The 7,572-nt window shown below is 43.8% G+C and overlaps 1 long non-coding RNA gene across 1 annotated transcript; it reads left to right on the top strand.

The window, feature by feature from the left end:
• The first annotated feature begins 967 nt into the window (after positions 1 to 967).
• LOC115480741 lies at positions 968 to 6,508 on the top strand. The gene is made up of 3 exons (XR_003943861.1): positions 968 to 1,219; positions 4,964 to 5,013; positions 6,469 to 6,508. It is a non-coding gene; the product is annotated as an uncharacterized LOC115480741 (long non-coding RNA).
• The last annotated feature ends 1,064 nt before the right edge of the window (positions 6,509 to 7,572 follow it).

Here is a 7,572-nt window from a genome sequence, read left to right as displayed (position 1 = left end):
GTTTAATTATACGTTGGGTGAAGAAAACTTTTCTGCGATTTGTTTTAAATTTACTACACTGTAGTTTCTTCTTTTCCCGCAGGTCCTGGTACCTCTCTCCTTTCTTGTCCTTCCAATCTTCACCCCCAAAGTCCAGCACCCCTCTCTGTGTCCCCTTCTTTTCCTCATTCCCCTCACCTCACTGAATCTCTTTCTTTGTTACCTAACCTCCCTGTCCAGCACCTCTGCTTCTTTGCACCCATCTTGATGCAACACCTCTGCCCCTCATTGACCCACCCTTTATTCAGCACATCTGTCCCTCTCTACCCCTCATGATGCAACACTTCTCTCCCTCCTTGCCCCTCCATGCAGTACCTGTTTCCCACATTGCCCCCCATGCAGCACCTTCCTTGTCCCCCCATGCAGCAACTCTCTCCTTCCTTACCCCCCCCCCATGCGGCACTTCTCTCCCTACTTGCCCCCTACACAGCACCTCTCTCCCTCCTTGCTCCCCAAGCAGCACCTCTCTCCCTCCCTCCCCCTCCTCCCATGCAGTTCCTGGCTGGCTGTATCCCTTGTTCCCCCATCCCATGATACAGTATCTGTCTCCCTCTTGCCCTCCCCCAAAGTAGCACTTCTCTCCCGACCCTACCCCTCTTGATGTAGCACCTCCCCCTCCACATGCAGTACCTAGCTGGCTGTCTCCCTTGTTGCCCCCCCCCCCCCCCCACAATGCAGCATCTGTAATCCTCTCCCCTTGCACCTCCTTGCCTCTTACCCATCTTCTTCCAACTGTCGCGATTAATTTTTCTTTAAGCAGTGCTAGAACACATCAGCAGGAACAGGCTGCTTCAGCCAATCCTAGGGGCCTTTCTTCAGCGTGTTCCACCCCTGAAGGCTGAAGGAAGGCCCCCGGGATTGGCTGAAGCAGTATGTTCCTGCTGACATGTTCCAGACAACACTGCTTAAAAAAAAATTAAGTGTGGGTTCGCGCACAGCAAAAGAAGAGAGGTCAGGGGAGGGGGAGATAAAAAGAGAAACAGAGAGAGAGAGGTGCTGCATGGGAGAAGAAAATGCCCAAAGCTACAGGGGATACCGCCAACACTGTCAGGAGAGGACCCAAGCCCAAATTTTGGGAGTCAGTTGACGCCCAAATTTTGAGAGCCGGTTGGTTACCTGTTCCGGAGCAGAGGGAGCAGGGAACCAGCGGAACCGACAGCTGTGTGGCTGCTCCCAGCAGGTAAGAATGCACCGGTGGGGGGGGGGGGGGGCGATGTGCTGGGGGGGTGTCGTGCTGCACCCAGAGGGAGGGGGACAGATGCCACTGCACCTGGTGGGGGTGGGGCACAGCGGCGATCTGTCCCGGGTGGCAGCCGACCAAGGATCGCCACTGCCCTGGAGGGCTCATAATATAATTTTGTTCCTGAGACAATGGAGGGTGAAGCAACTTGCCCAAGGTCACAAGGACCAGCAGTGGGATTTATTTAAGAGAGCTGCTTTCTATGAAGACCTTTTCCCAAAATGGTGCATACTTCTCATGTGTACAGGCAAGAAAGATTGGCTCATTTGCAGATTTTTCAACCCTTTTCTCAGTTTTTAATTGTTTTTCAATTCATTTCAGACATTTGTTTAATAAAAAAATGTTTATATGCACATTACAACTTTTTAAGCTGAGCAACTCGATGATATGCACGTTAATAGGTAGGTTAGTGTGTGTTAAATTGATTCTATGCATACTAAAATTTTAAATGCATGCTAATGAACCAAGTGCATGCTAATGAATGCACAACCTAATTGGTATTAAAAGATTGAGGGTCTCAAACCATCCTTTTATAATGCTTCCTTAGATGACGCATTTCTATCAGTGGTCATGATGAACTGCAGTATGGCCACTGCTGCTTAAACTTACCTGGGTCCTAAACCTGCCCATTTTCTGCATTATTGTCTTTACTACACCCTATGCTATACACCTGTGAGATAAAGGTCGTTATTTGAGAAGCTCTGCTTGTGAGTAGACATGTATAAAGGGATTTTTAGATCTGTGTTTTGCACATACGTTTAAAACCTGATTTTAGAAAGCTGGTATATGGGTCCTTTTACTAAGCTGCACTGAAAAATGGCCTGTGCCGGTGTAGACACGTGTATCGGATGTGCACAGGTCCATTTTTCAGCGCACCTGCAAAAAAGGCCTTTTTCGTTTTGCTGAAAATAGATGTGCGGCAAAATTAAAAAATCAGCGCGCGTCCGTTTTGGGTCTGAGACCTCACCGCCACCCATCGACTTAGCGGTAAGGTCTCACGCGTTAACCAGGCAGTAATTGTCAGTGCGCGTACACTGCCGATTACCCCCCCCCCCCAGTTAGTGCCACACGATAGAAAATAGAAATGGTTTTCTACCGCCCGTTTTGGATGCGCGTAGAAATTAGAATTACCACCAGGGGCACGTGGTAGCCGGCTGGTAGTTCTAATTTGACACACGTTGTACGTGCATAGGCGCCTCTGCGTCTTAGTAAAAGGGCCCCTAAGTGGCGGTAGGGCTACCGTACTGGTAGCATGTGGAAAATCAGCACCACCGGGCATGACCAGGCGCCTGGAAGTAGTTCTGAGTTTTCCACGCGGTGTTCCCCTGCCAGAAAACAAAAAAACAAAAAGGCACACAACTGCTAACAAAACAGTATATAAAAAACAACAAAGCAGTGAAATCAAATGCATTTATTGGAACAATACCCGACGTGGCCACGTTTCGCCCTCAGGCTGCGTCAGGGGTACAAACTATGAAAACAAAACACAAGTATAAAAACATATATAGCCATACATAATAACAGTGTCATAAGCATGATTCAACAAATAAAAAACAATTATTTAAAAATTGATTCAACATATATAAAACAATCATTTAAAAATTCTAAAAAACATGTATAGACATACATGATATCATCTGAAAGACAAATATTTATAATCATCATTAAAATCATAAAACATCACATATAAAATTTCATCAGAACATCTACAGTTACTCACATCACATTTATAGCTCTCAATAAAGAAATGTTAAAATAATACAGTTAGAATCAAAACAATTCAATGAAGAGGGGAAGAAATTTCTTTATACATACCTATCAAAAGTGTATATAAATATATCATATACACTAATAGTGGGATGAGAACCGTTATTCCAAAAATCTAGTTCTACACAGATATAAAAACAAAAAATAAAAGTGTCATCAGGTAAGATGCATATCTAAGTGTGCGCAAAATATGAATGCCCTAGTGGTTAGAATGGTGGACTTTGGTCCTGGAGAACTGAGGAACTGAGTTTGATTCCCACTTCAGGCACAGGCAGCTCCTTGTGACTCTGGGCAAGTCACTTAACCCTCCATTGCCCCATGTAAGCCGCATTGAGCCTGCCATGAGTGGGAAAGCGCGGGGTACAAATGTAACAAAACTAAAATAGATACTATTGGAGATTCTACATGGAATGTTGCTACTATTGGAGATTCTTTTGCTGCTATTTGCGATTCTACATGGAATGTTAATGTTGCTATTCCACTAGCAACATTCCATGTAGAAGCCTGCCCGTGCAGCCGCGCAGGCTTCTGTTTCTGTGAGTCTGACGTCCTGCACGTACGTGCAGGACGTCAGACTCACAGAAACAGAAGCCTGCGCAGCTGCAAGGGCAGGCTTCTACATGGAATGTTGCTAGTGGAGGAGTAGCCTAGTGGTTAGTGCAGTGGACTTTGATCCTGGGGAACTGAGTTCGATTTCCACTGCAGCTCCTTGTGATTCTGGGCAAGTCACTTAACTCTCCATTGCCCCAGGTACAAATAAGTACCTAAGCCGCAGTGCGGGGTATAAATAAATATACTAGACAGACTACCAGATAAGCCTACTTAATACAAAATCCCCAAAACACTAGCATAGAAAATTCATTATATAGGCATATTCAATACCATTCAAACCTCTTTTATTTTATAATATATTGTTCTTTCATGCCATAACAGTTACAAAGCATAATTAAAAATCTTTAAAAAAATCGCTACGAAATCCAAACTTAACATCAGCAATGAACACGTGATTAATAACACGCGAACATCACATTAATCTACTGAAAAAAACCAAGAATATCCTGATTTTTACACTGAGCACATAAACTCATTTAAAATAAATTATCTGTTCGTGTTATGACTAAAGGCAGGGGACCGTCTGCTAAATGTAGAAAATCTTACCAACACACAGCTTAGAATCAATAGTGATTACATGAATCATAGCGTGCAAAATGGCGAACCCTGCCTTTAGTCGTAATGGATGTCCTTGGCATGCACAGAGCAGCCAGCATAACGCTTGGCTTCTCTGCGCATGCTTGACTGGCCGACTGGCTTCCGAGGGAATAGAGAACGCAAGTGAGCAGCTCATTTGCATTCCGTTTCCTTGATGCATGGCCGTTCCCTACCGATTCACTATGGAATCGGTAAGGGAAGGGCTCTTCTGAGGACCTTAGTGCATCTGGCCCTAAGTGATTTACCCAAGATCACAAAGAGCAGCAGTGGGATTTCAACCAGCTACCTCTGGGTGTCAAGACCGGTGCGCTAACCACTCCTGATGTAGGACAATCAAGTTATTGTGACATCACTGGTGAGGTTGGCTCTTAGGCATTGGCAGAATGAGGCATTATGACATCACAATATCAGCTCTGGTTACCAGAGGCTGAAATTCTTCGCATTAAGGGGGTTAGTTATCAACATGAGCTACTGTTAAGACAGGTTATTTTAATACTAAGTCATGCTATATTAGCACAGGTCCCATTTTATACAACGAGACCTAGTTACTACTAACTGGAGTTAACATTAAAATAACCCGTCTTAACAGTAACCCACGTGGATATCTGGTTGTTTGACGCTTGGCAGTAGAAATCTCCATCTTGGCCATCACTGATTAAGCTATTATATGTATTAATGAAACATGGAACTTTCCTCTTTTTTAAACAGCTCTTATGACTCCTGATGTGGCCAAGATTGGCGACGTGTGATCACGTTCGGTGTATCATTTTAATAAATTATTGAAACGTCTCATCTTTGTCCCTTGTGATGCTTCTCTGTTGTTTATCATTTGGATTTTGAGCACCAATTCCACCCCCCCCCCCCCCAACTTCATTTGTGTTTTACAAAAGGCTCTTCTACATCGGCAGTTCCCAACTTGGATGTTTTTCAATTCCAATTTTTATATTCTGTCTAAAATGGTCCAGAAAGTGAATAATGTGTCCATATGAAGAATATAGTGTAGAATTAGATTCCAGCTGCTGATACTGGCACACCATACTTTTTTACTCTGCTATTCCAATGTACTTGATTTGAACTTTGATGTCTAAACAACCACAGCTATCTCTTTGTACATTGCAAGCCAACTTACTTATTCCTTCTTATACTGAGCAAAGGGGGGAAGTTATCAACGTGGACTTCTGTTAAGACTTGTAATTTTACTGTTAACCCCAGTTATTAGTCACTAGGTCTCATTGTGTAAGATGAGACCTGTGCTAAAATAGCATGACTGATGGTAAAATAACATATCTTAACGGTTGCCCATGTTGATAACATCTTCCCTAAATCTTGATAGCACCTACTGTTTGGCTCCCTCACTCTGGAATTCATTGCCAGTAGCTCTGAAAGAAAGAAGTTCATATCCCAAATTTTGGATACATATATGCCCACCAGGTTATTTTAACAAAACCATTGCATATAGTTTTCTCCTTGTCCTCTCATTATGAATACATGAAAAGATGATTTACAATAATCCTATATAATAATTCTCACCACCAGCGTTCTAATGTGGGACTGCCTGTGTCCATAGCTCCTGGAGTTGCTGAGCTAGGCTCCATAGCCAGGATGACGTCACTAACAGCTGATTCAACAGGGGAAGTAGCAGCGGTTAGACAGTGTTACCACTGGCAGCTGCGGGTGGTGAGGGGGTTTGATGCGCCGTGGGGGGAGGGGAGGGTCGCTGGACATGGGTAGCTGGAGGGGGGAGGGGATGGTCGCTGGACATGGGTAGCTGGAGGCGGGGCAGGGGAGAGGGAGGTGGGGAGGGGGTCCTGAGACCAGAGAGGTGGGGGTGGGGAGGGGGGCCCTGTGAGAGAGGGGGGTGGGGGCTCACACTCACTCACTCACTTACTGTCTCTCACATACACTCTCTCTGACACACTCCCTGTCTATCACACTCTATCTCTCTGTCACACACACACAGTCTCACACACACGGACACTCTGTCTCTCACACACTCTCTCTCATACAAACACACACACATGCTGTCTCTGTCTCTCTCTCATTCTGTCTATGACACACACACACTCCATCTCTCACACACACTCTCTCTCAAACATACACACTCCGAGGAAAACCTTGCTAGCGCCCGTTTCATTTGTGTCAGAAACGGGCCTTTTTTTACTAGTAGATTATAAAAAGCAAGCTGGATTATGATCTCTTCTGTGATCTAACAGCGATTTCTTGATACCTCTTTCGTTTTGGACCTATTGGTGGTCCAACTCTTTTTATTGGGAATGGAGATAGTTACTATTTCTTGCCGTACAGGTGCAGCATCTTATAATTTCCTTATTCTTCTTGGGATGTAATCACTGCATCGACAAAACGCATCTGTTGAACTTAGAGAGACTCGAACACCTTTTTCACAGCGACCTCATTTACAGCAAATGGGTGATCACTGCTAATGGAAGTTTTTGCTGTACTAGTGGGGTTTTTTTTTTCTTATTTTTAAAGCGCAAATCTCTGTGGTAGCTCTGATATGAAAATAAAAGCATCAATCTGAAAGTTTTTCCATTAAAAAAAAATGTTATCTTTATCAAATGGCATGATTTGAAAATTGCCTGTCAAGTGGATTCAGACTGATTGCCAGACTTGTGGCGTTTTTACGGATGCATTCAGCAAATGCATTGTTTGTGAAAATTAAGCCCTTTGGGATAATCTACTTCAAGAAAGAAACTTGTTCAAATAACAGTAAAATGTTATTAAAAAAAAAAATAAAGATGAAAGACATAGTTTGACCTATGGTTTTTCTCTGTTTGTTAGGATAGTATTTCAGCGAATCAAAACTATATATCTCGTAAGACCTATAATAACAGACCTGCTTTACAGATTACTGTACATGAAATATGAATGAATTCCAATTGAACTTGCATACTCAGTTACCCAACCACAGTGATCAAGTGGGCTTTATTGACTGCTAGCCATAACTGGGTCAGACCAGTGGTCCATCTAGCCCAGTATTCTGCTTCCAACAGTGGCCAATCCAGGTCACAAGTATTTGGCAGAAACCCAAATAGTAGCAACATTCCATGCTATCAATCCCAGGACAAGCAGTGGCTTCCCCATGTCTATCTCAATAGCGGACTATGGCGGTTAACGTATCTGGGTTTTAAAAAAGTTTGGACAAGTTCCTGGAGAAAAAGTCCATAGTCCGCTATTGAGATAGAATTGTGGGAAGCCACTGCTTGCCCGGAGATTGGTAGCATGGAATGTTGCTATTATTTGGGTTTCTTCCAGGTATTTGTGACCTGGAAGCAGGATACTGGGCTAGATGTCGCTTC

The sequence above is a fragment of the Microcaecilia unicolor genome, chromosome 11 (genome assembly GCF_901765095.1).
Source record: "Microcaecilia unicolor chromosome 11, aMicUni1.1, whole genome shotgun sequence".
NCBI classification, from domain to species: Eukaryota; Metazoa; Chordata; class Amphibia; order Gymnophiona; family Siphonopidae; genus Microcaecilia; species Microcaecilia unicolor.
This window is presented reverse-complemented; position numbering and strand designations above follow the sequence as displayed.